General features: G+C 38.6%; 1 pseudogene; it reads left to right on the forward strand.

Moving 5' to 3' along the window:
- Nucleotides 1-537: 537 nt before the first annotated feature.
- Nucleotides 538-15,110, forward strand: part of LOC134372631 (protein SET-like) — an 87,674-nt pseudogene continuing 73,101 nt past the window's right edge.

Below are 15,110 nucleotides of genomic sequence, written 5' to 3' on the forward strand. Positions count from 1 at the left end.
GCCACTTACTACCCTGGATCTCAGTCCTCTCTGTGCTTTTAGCATCTATCTGGCAGGAGGATGAGATGAAAGGTACTAACAACCAGCAAGCATCATCCTCAATTTCCTGTCAGGAACTAGAATTAACATGAGCCCATATATCAGGAAGAATCTAGAGGGTCATGAAGATAACAGAGGGAGGACTACACTAGGGAGTTAGGGCAAGGAGTATGAGCCATAAAGAAGAATAACACCTTGTCTTAGTACTTCTGTATTGTGTTTATTATTATTGTGGTGCTGCCAAAAGTAATCCTGCACCAATTATTTTAATTAATTCTTATGAAATCCCTGTAAAGTTAGGTGTTATAAATCTATTTCATAGATGGGAAAATGAAGATTTCGATTTTTTTATGCCTTATAGTGAGCGAACTTGACAACCATTCTAATATGACTTTTCTTGAATTAAAGAAAAGTGCTGTTGAGATACATACAGTCTAATGATAAATCAACTCAGGAAGATTTCTAAGCATGGCACTTTAAGAAACAGGGGGGAAAACAATGCACCAATGGACCCCTAAACCTCAGAAGTCTTCAGAATGTGAAGGTATGAGATCAGGTTACAAAACAGATTTTTATTTTGATGAATATCCTTACTTCAAAAATAAAGTTCTCTCCAAGGAGTTTCGTCTGAATGACAGGTGGTCCATCTTCAAAGTCCACTGAAATCAGATGGAAATCTAGAAAGGACTCGAGGAAACATTCAACACAGAATGAAGCCAGCAGGAAGAGGCAGCCTGAGGAGCCAGACAGCTTCTTTTTTTTTTTTTTTTTTTTTTAAATTTTTTAATTTTTATTTTGTCAATATACATTGTGGCTGATTATTGCTCCCCGTCACCAAAACCTCCCTCCCTTCTCCCTCCCCCCCTCCCCCCCAACAATGTCCTTTCTGTTTGCTTGTCGTATGAACTTCAAATAATTGTGGTTGTTATATCTTCTTCCCCCCCCCCCCCGGTTTTGTGTGTGTGTGTGTGTGTGTGTGTGTGTGTGTGTGTGAATTTATATATTAATTTTTAGCTCCCACCAATAAGTGAGAACATGTGGTATTTCTCTTTCTGTGCCTGACTCGTTTCACTTAATATAATCCTCTCAAGGTCCATCCATGTTGTTGCAAATGGCAGTATTTCATTCGTTTTTATAGCTGAGTAGTATTCCATTGTGTAGATGTACCACATTTTCCGTATCCACTCATCTGATGATGGGCATTTGGGCTGGTTCCAACTCTTGGCTATTGTAAAGAGTGCTGCGATAAACATTGGGGAACAGGTATACCTTCGACTTGATGATTTCCATTCCTCTGGGTATATTCCCAACAGTGGGATAGCGGGGTCGTAAGGTAGATCTATTTGCAATTGTTTAAGGAACCTCCATACCATTTTCCATAGAGGCTGCACCATTTTGCAGTCCCACCAACAATGTATGAGAGTTCCTTTTTCTCCGCAGCCTCGCCAGCATTTATCGTTCATAGTCTTTTGGATTTTAGCCATCCTAACTGGGGTTAGATGGTATCTCAATGTGGTTTTGATTTGCATTTCCCGGATGCTGAGTGATGTTGAGCATTTTTTCATATGTCTGTTGGCCATTTGGATATCTTCCTTAGAGAAATGCCTACTTAGCTCTTTTGCCCATTTTTTAATTGGGTTGCTTGTTTTCTTCTTGTAAAGTTGTTTGAGTTCCTTATATATTCTGGATATTAATCCTTTGTCAGATGTATATTTTGCAAATATTTTCTCCCACTCTGTTGGTTGTCTTTTAACTCTTTTAATTGTTTCTTTTGCTGTGCAGAAGCTTTTTAGTTTGATATAATCCCATTTGTTTATTTTTCCTTTGGTTGCCCGAAAAATAAAAAAAATAAAAAAATAAAAAAAAACCAAAGGGCAACCAGACAGCTTCTTGACCTGGTTTGCAGCCCGTTCCGGTGCAGGTGCAGATGACTTAGGAGAGGTCACCAAAGACGACATTTGGCCAAATCCATTACAGTGTTGCTTGTTTCCTAGTGTGGATGATATTGAAGGGGAAGGAGAAGAAGATGGAGGAGGAGGAAGAGGAGGTGCAGGATTGGAAGATGTTGATAAAGAACGGTGCGAGGGTGAAGAGGAATATGTTGACAAAGGGGAGGAAGGAGAAGATGACAAGAGAACACTGATGAGTTCCAACCTTCCTTTTCTTTTTCTTTTTAATTTTCTCCAGTCTCTGGGAGCAAGTTGCAGTCTTTTTCTTTTTTCCCCCTTTCTCTTGTGCTCAGTCACCCTGTTCTTTATATATATATATATATATATATATATATATATATATATATATATATATATATATATATAATTTTTTTATTAGCATGTGCATTATTACCAGTCGAATTTTTTCTTTACGCCCTCTGCCCGGCCCATCACTTCCCCAGCCCCTCCCTCCCTCCCTCTCCCCCTCTCTAGTATCCTTAGCTTTGTTCTCACCTTCTGAAAGTTCAATGTATTATTGTGGTCTTTTCTTTCTTTCTCTCTTTCTTTCTTTTGCATTTTCTTAGTACCCACTTAGGAGTGAGGACATGCAGTATTTCTCCCTCCTTGTCTGGCATATTTCACTTAACATAATTTTCTCCAGGCACATCTGTGTTCCTGCAAATGGCAGAGTTTCATTCTTTTTATGTCAGTAGTATTCCATGGTGTATATATACCACATTTTCCTTATCCAGTCATCCATCAATGGACATTTAGATTGGTTCTAACTCTTACCTACTATAAACAGAGCTGTGATGAACATGGGAGTGCAGGTGTCCCTTCTACATGATGATTTCCATTCCTTTGGATATATACCCAGTAGTGGGACTGCTGGATCACATGGTAGTTCTATCTGTGGTGTCAGAGAAATGCAAATCAAAATCACACTGAGATATCACCTCACCCTAGTTAGACTGGCCATTATTAAAAAGACCAGAATAACAAATGCTGAGGATGTGGGGAAAGGGGAACTCTCCTACACTATTCATGGGACTGTAAATTAGTCACCCTGTTCTTGAGGTCTGTTTTCTCTACACTTTGGTTCTCAACTTATTTGGGGGAAATACCTTGAACAGAATACAATGGAGAAAGAATCTCTACTCCTTTCTGTTTGAAATTCATTTTTATCTCTTCCTTGACAAAAAATGTACAGGATCAACACCACCGTGTTCTGAAGAAAAAAAGAAAAACCTGTTCCCTTTGCTGTGCTGGAAGCTGGAGGCTCGGCCCCTGTGCAGTAGGGCACAGAATTCCAGCTTTTTCCTCTTTCTCTGTATATTAGGCTCAGAGATTACACTGTGTCTCTATGTGAATAAGGACAGTTAGCATTTACCAACATGTATCTGTCTACTTTCTCGGCTTAGATGGGTTAACTGGGCATTTTGATAACATGGCTTCTCTTTTGGAGTGTTTAATTGTGATGTTTAACAGACATCCTTGCAGTTTAAGATGACACTTTTAAAGTTCCCTCCTAATGATGACTTGAGCCCTGCACTCAATGGGATTATGAGCAGAACCTGTAGGATCTTATTTGGAATTGACATTCTCTATTGTAATTTTATTCCTGTTTATTTTTAATTTTCTTTTTGTTTCACTGGAAAGGAAAGATGATGCTTAGTTTTAAACGTTAAAAGTGTACAAGTGGCTTTGTTCAATAAAATGAAATGTATGTAAAAAACAAAAACAAAAAATAACTGCATCAGTCTTCTTGGAGGATAATTTCCATTTCCAGCCCCGAGGCTTAGTCACAAGTGTGGCTCAAGAAGGCTCACACCGGGAAAGGAGAGTAACCACAGGGCGGAGAAAAGTGATCAAAGCTGGACAGTCAGGAAGGGACCCTGCAGGGGGCGATAGCTTTTTTCTAAATTGGCCATTTCTGTTCACTTCCAAAGAGGGAATAAAAAACACACTGAAGTACCAACCTGACTTAAACACCAGGGAAATCTTAAAAAGACTACCAGGAAGAAGAAAGGCCTTGGATTATAAGAGAGGACCCACAGGAATGTGGAATGTGCACCTCTAACTTTTTAAAAAATACTTCAGATTCTTCTGGGTATTCTATGATTTAAATGACTTTTACAAGTAGCTGGAGCAGAATCCACATCTCTTCAAGCTCCACATCTCTTTCCTCTGTGTTTGACTCATAGTAGGCCAGTAAGTATTTGCTAACTAGGTAACCAACAATTGTGCTTCAGCCTACAGCATCCTTCATCCCTAGAAAGCCCTTTCTTACTTTGATCAACACTGTTTATCCTTCAAGCCGGCTTGAATACTGCCTTTTCCCTAAAGCCCTTCCTTTTCACCTCAATTCACAATATTCTCTGGACACTAAACCCAATTACTTAGACTGTGCAATTGGCTTTTCTGTTCTTAAATAATTAATAACACTGACAGCACAGAACACCTTACTTCTCCCACAAGGGAAGAAACTGTACTTCTTAGTTCTTTTGATTACAGTTAGTATTTGTTGATTTAGGTTTTCTAAGAACCCTGTGTATTGTGTCTTATCTGACCCACACAGTAATGCTGCAAAGCAGACAGGCTCCTTTGGTTGCAAGTGACAGAAGCCCAAGTTGATGGAGCTTTACCAGAAGTGGAAATTTAGTAGAAGAATGCTCGGTTTGTTCATAGAACCAGAGACTAGGGATTTGATGTCTCCAATAGTTCAATAGCAGATTTTTCTCTTTCTCTCCCCCCGCCATACACATTCTCTCCTGTTTCCTTTGCTGATGGGAGTGGGAGGGTAAGTATCCCCTTCCCAAGTCAATACATATAAATCCCAGACTCAACAGAATCACAAAATTGGAGTGGGGAAGAAAAAATATCCCCAATGAAAGGCAAGGCCTGCACCTAAAGAAAAAGGGGATAACACAGACACACGAAATGAAAAAAACAAATTTCCACAATAGCAATTTACAATTGTTATTATCCTCTGAAAACTACATTGAAACTGAAGCTCAAACAAGCCACACAGCTACTCCTTGATCCAAGATGAAAAATCAAGTTTCCTAGAGTTCTCTCCCCTATAATATACAATTTTAATAGATAATATTTGGCTTTACTCATAGTAAAATACTCAAAAAAAATTATTCTATAGAGAATTGATTAAAGCCTCCTCTAATCCCATGATTCCTTTGCAAATTGGAATATTTAGGGCTGTGAGAGAAAAATCACTCTAAGAAAAAAAGCACTCAATAATTACAGGTGAAGTGTAATTTGGAAACTATAAAATAACAATTATAACGACAACAACAAAACCTGACAATCATCTACTACTTAATATATGCAGGAACCCTTCTTAGAGATTTGCATGTGTTAATTCAGCTACTCACTCCGCAAAGCAACTCCAAGGGAAGGTACTATTATCCCCACTTTGTGGAGGAGGAAACAGGCTTAGAGAGGTTAAGTCATGCCTGAGATCACACAGACAGTTGGCAGCAGGTCAGGGATTCAAACTCCTGACTGACAGTGATTGTTTTGGGCTCCTGTCCACTTGCTACATGCCTCTATAGCAGGCCTACCCAGAGGACAGATGATACTATTCTGGCCATTACCAGGGCTGGACATTTCCACCCACCACTCAAGCTTCCCATTTCTGACTCAAACTTTTAACACACTTACTCCCTGGCCATCATTAAATGTGGAGAAAATTGAAAAACTCTTTGGGAAAGATAGGTGATCAATATATCAGGGATGTTTTCTGTGTCTAGGAATAGATGTTCCCAAAACAGTTACATCTACTCATGTTTGTTCCTTTGCTCAAATTGTTCCCTTTGCCTGAATTTTGAATCTCTTCATAAATCTCTTGAACTGGCAAACCCCACACACTTTAAGATGCTACTCAAACATCTCTTTCTCTCTGTAACATTTCTTGGCTTGCCCAAAAAATAGATCACTGTCCTATATATATAGTGTATATATATAACACTGGCCATGCACTGCTAACACAAACTTGTCTCCTTCATATACAGTTGTCCCCCCTATCCATGAGGGATACATTCCAAGACCCCCAGTAGATGCCTAAAACCATGGATAGTACCAAACCCTATATATACTATGTTTTTTTCTATAAATATATACCTATGATAATTTATAAATTAGGCACAGTAAGAGATTAACAACAACAACTAATAATAAAATAGAACAATTATAACAATATGCCAGTATCACTGCTCTTGCATTTTAGGGCCATTAGTAAATAAAATAAGGGTTACCTGAACACAAGCACTGCAATACTGGGACAGTCGATCTGATAACCCAGACACAGTCTTGCTGCTCAGGGCCATCTTGGAAAGCTGTTTCCAGCACCGGCACCCCAGCTGTTTTGGCTGCTCCAGCCATGGCTAAATTGGGTTTTGAAAGACATAAGCCAGAAGCCTTTGTGGCATCCATGTGGTGTTAGGTCTGCAGGCTCACAGAATGCCAGAGCTGTGAAGGCTTGGGAGCCTCCACCCTGATTCCAAAGGACATATGGAAAAGCCTGGGGGCCCAGGAAGAAGTCTGTCACAGGGGCAGAGTCACTGCATAGCTACTTCACTAATGCAATGCTGAGCAGAAACATGGGGTCAGAGTTGCAGCAGAGAAACCCCATCAGCGCCATGCCTAGTGGAGCCATGGGAGTGGGACCACCATGGAGACCCCAGACCTGTGGAGCTACCAGAGTGGAACACCAGCCTGGGAGAAGTGAAGTGTGGTTTCAGACCAGGAAAGCCATAGGAGTAGAGCTGTCCAAGGACTTGGGGAACCAACCCCCACACCAGCATGCAGTGGGCATTGAACATGGAGTCAAGGTACCTAATTCACTATTTGAGATTTAGTGCATGCCCTGATGGGTTTTGGACTTGTTTGGGACCCATTAACCCTTTCTTTTGGCCTATTTCTCCCTTTCGGAATGGGAATATGTACCCTATGTTTGTCCTACCATTGCATCTTGGAAGTACGTCACAGATCGGACTTTGAATTTTGGACTTTTGAGTTGAAAAAGTTAAGATTTGGGGCATGAAATGAATGTATTTGCATGTGAAAAGACATGAGTTTTGGGGGGCCAGGGGTAGAATGTAGTGGATTGAATTATGTCCCCCCAAAACTCCCTGAAGCTTGAATTGTGTCCCCCAAGTTTTATGTTAAAACTTAGCTCCCACTGTGACTGTTAAGAGGGTGGGAAATCCTATTATGGTAATTGAAAGGTGGAGCCTTGAAGAGGTGATTAGATTAGATTGTAGAACCATGCTGTAGTGAATTGATTAAAAATGGTGGTCAGGGGTGTGGTTCTGAGGGTTTTAAAAGAAGAGAAGAGTCTCTCTCTCTCTCTCTCTCTCTCTTTCTCTTTCCTTCTGCCATCTTTCAATGTGAGACTCCTGGGCTACTGTTGCCACCGCCAGATGGACTTTGGAGTTCCCAGCCTCAGAAACTGTAAGCAATACACCTAGGATGGATACACTGGACAAAGGGATGATTCACATCCCTGAATATCCTGACAAGATTGTAAGGTCTTCCAGGGCAGGGCCTAATTCTCCTCTGCCAGATTGATATTTGAGTTACCAGCACCCAGCACAGAGCCTACTTCATAAATGTTCAATGAGTATTTGTTGAGTGAATGGATAAGTGAATGAAAGCTAGAAAGTGCACAGATATCATTCACTTCTTTGATTGGAGGATCCACAAGTAGATTCCAAAGTGATTTCTAGTTTCAGTCTCTTGTTACTTAGAGCTAAACCAAGACTGAAGTCTAGGAAAGAAAGCCAGTGGTCTTGGAGGGATATCAAAAGAAAGAGTTCATGTACAGCCCCTGGTACTATTATGACTGAAATGCCAAACAAAGAAGAAAGAATAAATGTAAGTTAAGCCGTGTAACTATCTAGATGGTATAATAAAATTATCTTGGTCAGTGCTTCTCAGTTCTAACCCTAGGAGCATACAAAGAAGATAATCTAACCTGTGTCAAACACAGAAGCATTCTGCTGGGCATATTTCCTCAGCTGTGCGCACACGTAACTCATGAGCTTCCTCATGGGTGTGTGCCAAACAATTGGTTTTATTTTCCCTGACCTGTCCACTCAAGCACCTGGAACCAGATGCTTCCCCTACCTGCACAGTGCAGTTCTATGTAATCTCCACAGAGCAAGCTCAATAATAAGCTTTAACTTTGCATGCCCCAAAATGTAAATACTCTCATTCTCTCCAATACATATTGAAGACTAATGCACTTTCCATGAGGATATAAACAGAAATAACGGAATCATAAAATCATAGACCTAGAAGATTCTTGGTAATATGGCTACCTGTCACCCTACTTATGGAAAAACATTACCTGAGAAGTCAGGTGTCTTTCCAGGATTACACAATTAATCAGGAGTAAGAAGAAACTTCAAAAAGTTCATGGAAAAATAAAATTAAAAGATAAAAATAAAAAATATAAACTTTATTTCTCACCATAAGCTCCTTCAAGTTGAAGACACTTTTTTTTTTTTTTTTTCCAGCCAGTGAGTGCACCAGCCATTCCTACATAGGATCCGAACCCGCCGCGTGAGTGTCGCTGCGCTCCCAGCGCTGCACTCTCCCGAGTGTGCCACGGGCTGGGCCCTGAAGACACTTTTATAAGTGATGATACCAGCAATTTAGTTCATCCCTAAAGAACTGAGTGTTGGTCTTGGGAATTCAACCATGTCAATGCAGTCATTTTTAAAATTTTTAACTAAAGAAAAATGGGGGCCCTTTAAAGATTTCTTAGGATTAGGAAAGAAAAAGAAGTCAGAAGGAGCCAAATCAGGACTGTTAGGTGGGTACTTAGTGATTTCCCATCAACTCCCTCCAAATTGCCCCTGTTTGAAAAGAGAAATGAGCAAGAGCATTGTCATGGTTGAGAAAGACTCTGCTGAAGCTTTCGTGGGCATTTTTCTCCTAATGCTTTGGCTAACTTTCTCAAAACACTCTTATAAATAGCAGATGTTATCAGTCTTTGGCCCTCCAGAAAGTCAAGAAGCAAAATGCCTCGACCATCCCAAAAAACTGTTGCTACAGACTTGCTCTTGACTGTTCCACTTTTGCTTTGACTGGACCACTTTCACCTCTTCATCCCTGTTTCCCATCCTGGCGGCCTGTCCATATCACTTCCAGTGGCATCTGATGGTACTGAGCAGGCAAGTCTGCTCATCTGATTGTATATGCATGAGAGTATATATGTGCCTGTGTGTGCTCACATGCATATTCAAATATTCAGAAAGCACTTTCTAGATAAAGAGAATAATACTACATGCTCTTCTCTATAGAAACACTCTCTTTTAATGATCCAGCTTCCACCTAGCAGCATTAACAAAGATCTAACACTCAATGTTGGGTTCCTATTAGAATTGGACTATGCACTACTAGTGGCCTAAATCAGGGTATCATCTCACATCAGGGGTCAATATCATGGAAGACATTGAAGGAAGAAGGTAAAGGCCTTAACTTGTATACCACTTCGGGCTACACTGTCCTCCAAAGAGCATACTCAATTTACTATACAAGTTAAGCAGCACGGGAAACTTCTAAAAAGAATGTTTTAAATATAGGTAAAAAAGAACTATCTGATCTACAGAATCCAAAGTTGAAATTCACCTCCAAATGTATCCAGTCTATACGTTCTTATTCCCATCATCGCTTCTTTTATGTAGGGTCCACCTGTACATGAGAATCCCAGAGTTAGTGTTGAAAAGAACACCGGTCCAATCTCCTTTTATTGATGAAAAAACCGACGCCCAGAGAGGCTAAGTGATATTCCAACTCCAGCAGGATCACACATCTACAAGGGTTTGGGAGACGTTCCAGTACCAGGCCAGCTACTGGCTGTTTTGTGTATAATGAGACCAACCTTTGAAACTGAATCTTGACTAGGATGAACTTGCTCTTTTCTTTCTGTTCTTTTCATCAACACAGCCACCATCGGCCTTTCATTATGTGCCTGTTTACTAAATGCCCTTTACAGGACTTGCAGAGGCTATTTTGGTAGCTTCCTGCACACAGAAAATGTTTTGTTTAGGCTCAACCTGTGTTCAGGGTGTCTGGGGCCTGTTGAAGTTTATTGAGTCTGAGAGAGAAAAGAGACAAGGAGTCAGACAAACAGAAAGAGATAGTTATGGATCTGGCTTCAGAACTCTCCCCTCCCCTACGTGCCTCTCTTTCTGCCCCTTCCTGCACCCGCTACAGTTGGAACTCTGCAGCAGCCATTGAAATAGTTCTGGAAGCAGAATGAGAAGGAAGTGTATGAAACATGTAAATGAAACTCACACTCTAGAGAGTGTAATGTCAGATATCAGAGTTTCATCCATTATTGCAGTCTTAAATCAGAGAGCCCTTGGGAAACATCTGTGCCTACCACAAATTATAATATAGCTATAAAATCTTTTCTGTAGTAAGTAATTTTCCATGAAAACAACACTTCTCAGTCTTCCTGGACATAGCTGAAACATGATTTAGATTGCAGTTGGGCTTTTTGTGCATTTTTAAAATGGTAAGGAAACCTCAAATTTCCTAAGCATTGTGCATTTTTAATCTTACTTAGCTTTACTTCTCAGTAAAGTCCCGTCTTAGGAAAGGGAGTTTATTCCCAGAGGTAATTTTTGACTTTATCCTTCAGGAGGCTAAGGTTGGTTTATGAACTGTTTACATGTCTAAGAAGAGTCCTTTGGACAGAGAAAAGAAGACAACCATTCTCTATTTTTCCTAAAAACAAGATAAGCTGCATTTGAGTCCAAACTGGAAATGAAGAATTAAGATCAAATATTGGGACATTTACTCTTACGGCTAGTGTGCACTGAAATGGATCTCCTATAGTGGGGAACATTAGAAAAGATCTTCTATACTACACACAATTCAGAGATTTTTAATCTGATCTAGTTCAGATGGAGTCCTGCCTAAAGGCAAAGGTATGCATTACATATGCCATCCCCAAAGGCCCCACTAGCCTAAGACCTAATCCCAGATAAAAATAGAGACCAAGACCCCAATGTAGAAGAAGACGTCACTTAAGTAGGAATGAAGAGAACAGTTCTCATTCAGTCAACAAGAAAGGTGGATTCCTCTAGGGAAATTCCAGTACACTCTGTCACTGTGGGTTTTCTTACTCATCACAGACACCAAGAGGTAGATGAAAAGTGTTCAGGACTTCATATTTTGTTGCTTTTCAGAGATTGACTTTTTAAAATAAAGAATTTAAAGACAGTTAAGGTGGCAAAGAGGTCATTGAGTAAGAATATGTCCCAAGCAATAACAGCTGCAGAAGTGAGAAGGCAGCATCTCCTAGGACTGAAGGACTAGAGTGAGCAAAATACGAGGGGAGCTGATGAGAGATTAGAGTGGAGAGAGACAGAACTAGATCAAGGTGCACCGCAGGCCATGCTAAGAAATTTGGAGTTTAGTTTAAGAACTGGGGAAGCCATTGACAGGTTTTAAATAGGAAAGCAACATGACTAAGTTTGCGTTTTGAAAACTCATCTTGGTCATAGTGTGGAGAACAACTTGCCAGGGAGCAAGGGCAGTGAGTTATGAGTCTGTGGAGTAGTCCAGGTGAGAGACACTGGTATGTAGACAGAGATGGCAGCAATGGACATGAAGAGAAGTAAAGGATTCATGAGCTATTTAAGAAAGAAAATGGAAAAACTGTAGCAATGGATTGGTTATGATAGGAGGTAATCGAGAAGAACCATGGGGCTTTTATTCAAGCAATAACTTGAGCAGTACTGCTGTCACATAGTGAGCCAGGAAATAGCTGGAAGAAAATAAAACTCCAGGACACAGAATCAGCATACTGAGTTCAGCCACAAATAAATGGCTATTGAAGCCATGACAATGGAAAAGATCTCCCAGAGATAGAGAAATCAGACCTCGTAGTTTGCCGAGAACCCTTCTACTTGATGTATGCCGTCCCAATATCCTGTCCAGTTCAGCATTTGTCCCAGATGTTTTCTAGCTTGGTAAACTATTATTTTAACTGTTGCTTTAAAATATGCTGGAATGAGCTTGATAGACTTCCATTTCATATGCCTCACTTCTGACATGGTCTCATAAGTTATTGAGAAGACAGAATTCTCACTTAAACACATGGTAAAATCTAAATGATGACCAATAATAATTCATGTTTTTCTTCTGACCATTTTCATACACAGCATAATTAATACCTCTCTTTCAAGGACAGTATGTATGGAGGTTGCCTGCTGATAAAACAGAATGCATTAAGATATAGGTGACTTCTTTTATCTGGGAGGAGTGGCATGGAAGAATTGCACAATGCTGCCGCTGGTGGCCACTTGGTATATCAATCAGTTGCACCCAGACAATTACATGGCTTTTGAGACACACGAGGCCACTAGACCACCAGCCAGTAGGGTCAGTGGGAGACATACAAAATTACAAACTAGGGAGATATGAGAAATAAGCATGGGAAATAGAGGCCTAGCAGTCCTGACATAAAATGTAGAGTAGTCTGAACATTCTTGCTAAAGTGGTTTTGGTTATTTAGAGTATTCTGTAAATCTACAGTAATTTATTTTATTGTTTGAAATACTTTTTAAACTTTTTATTAAATGCTTTCAGCAGAAATTATCTGAAAAATAAATTGCATGTTTAGTAAAATTTAAGTACTGAATATCCATTTCTCATGAAAGTTGATGATGAATGTATAACTTGTACAAAGTAACATTTTCCATCCAGTGCTGTCCAGGGGCTACAGTGATATCAGTGACCACATGAAAATTAAAGACATGTATCTGCTAAAGATTTAACAAATATTTTAATGAGACTGTGCCCAGAGATGTGATTTAACATGTGCAGCGGCAAGGGAGACTTTGATACTGCTCTAAAAGCAGGATTTTTCATTTATACCAAATGATTATTTTTTTTAATGTCACTCATTTTCAGTTTCAGATTTTCTTGTGCACATATAAAAAATGAAATGACAATGATAAGCATTGGTTCCATTAGAAGAAGAATGTTGCCAACTATTAAATGATGATAAATTTATATCAGTAGCATTGCATGATTCATATAGAAAATTGGTTGGTTCCAATGATGTTGGATTTTTTTCATCCAATTTATCAAAGTTTATTTAGGCAAAGGTGATATATCTGACATTATTGTGAAGGCTAAGGTAAACTTAGTTTAAAATTCAACACTAAAGAAAAAACCATTTATTTCTGAGGTGGTAATATGCATACAAAGTGTTTTGGAACACAACATCATGATAAAACAATGTTTTTACTAAATAAAAAGTCTAAAGAGCAGAAATGTACTTGAAATTAATTGTGGTACACACATACTTCATAGTTGTGTCCAAAACAATCTGCAATATTAAATATATGAATGTATGTATATCCCCACAGTTAGAGTAACAAAACTTAAAATATTTATGTGAGGAAACAAATGAAAAATACAAGAATAGTTTTAATGAAGTGGTATGCAATTTATATTTCCTAACATAGACTGGATTTTCACAATGTTCGAGCTCTGAAAAAATACTAAGTCAGTGCCCTACAACCATATTAAATTTTAGTAGTTGATACCTCTAGATTTTTATTACATTTTGGTCAGACTTGTTTGGAAAATTCTTAGTAAAAACATTCGATGAGAAGAGCCAATAATTTGGAAAACAAAACAAAAAAACAGTTTTAAAGGTTTATTGAAAATAAAGCTTCCAACAAGGATTCATTATTTCTCCAAAGGAAGAGGAGAACTTGACAAATTCAGCAGTAAGATCTCAAATGATGTACAAATTCTATAGGTGGAATTCTGTAGTGGCTTTTCATAATATCCCAACTCATTAAAAGCTATTGGGATGGAGTTTCTATTTTAAATTAATAGATTTATATTCAGTACTAAAATGAAATAAAGCGGCCTACAATTTTCCAGCGTCTAAACTTGACTAAACACTCCAAAATATCTTAACAAAAAACAATATATTTGACAAATTTTTTTCATGTTAAAATATTGGCTGAAGAAATGTACTCCGAATGAAGCACTTGGATTTAAATATTTACATTCTCAAACTCAGAATATCTTCCATTTAGCAGAATTTTCTCTGAGCTTACCTTGTACCTCAGCATTTGTAGAGAGAGTAATTTTTTCAATTAAGCATAGATTCTTTAGAGAAGAATCTATTGCAGGTATCAATTTAATTGGAAGTTTAATAATCAAATACAACTTGGAAGAAGATTACAGGTGATTTTACTTAAAAATTAAAATAATAAGATCGTATTGATAAAAATACATTATTGGGGGAAAAGATACCCATAACCCACCTTTAGAGAAAGTTACGGCTAAGAAACATATTAGAGAAAGTAATTATGAACTAAAGATAATTATTCTGGTTATTTTTAATATTCAAGTAATTTAGACATTTTATTTTTAAAATAACTTTTAATTTTGAAAACAGCTTTTAATAGAATTATAAATTCATCAAAAATTAAATTTATTACTCAATAAATAGATATTTAAATTAATCATAAAATTTTGATATTTCGGTGCCCCCTTTTATCCTAAAACCGTTCCATTTGGATAACAAATTAAACTTTCAACCTACCCAGGGATAAAGTTGATAGTGAAAATATGAGAGGGTCTTACAGGTTCCTAGCAGCACCAATATTTAATGATGGGATAAAGACGGAGATGGAGAGAGAAGGGGATGGGGCTGGGAGAGGAACGTAGGATCTCAAAAGACAAGCCAAGAAATATTTTGAAAAGAAGGAGTAATCAGTGGTGCCAAATATGACCTAAAAGAAAACAAACAAACAAAAAAACCCTGAAGACTAAAAAGTATTCATTACATGTAGCAATGGTGGGAGTCATTTGTAACTTGGACTTGAACAATTTTGGTAGAAAGGAGCAGGAAAAACAGAATCCAAATTGCATGTGCTGCAGAGCTAGGTTGTGAGAGGTAAGGCATTATTTTTAGTAACTTTCACTAGAAACTTCAAACAGTTTAACTGTGAAGGGGAACTGGGACTTACCTGCAGAAAGATGTGGTCAAGGAAGGGACTTTGCAAGTTGAAAGAGGCCTGAGCATGTCTATACTCAGATGGGAAGGGATCAGTAGAAGAAAAGTTATAAATACAG

The sequence above is a fragment of the Cynocephalus volans genome, chromosome 3 (genome assembly GCF_027409185.1).
Source record: "Cynocephalus volans isolate mCynVol1 chromosome 3, mCynVol1.pri, whole genome shotgun sequence".
NCBI lineage: Eukaryota > Metazoa > Chordata > Mammalia > Dermoptera > Cynocephalidae > Cynocephalus > Cynocephalus volans.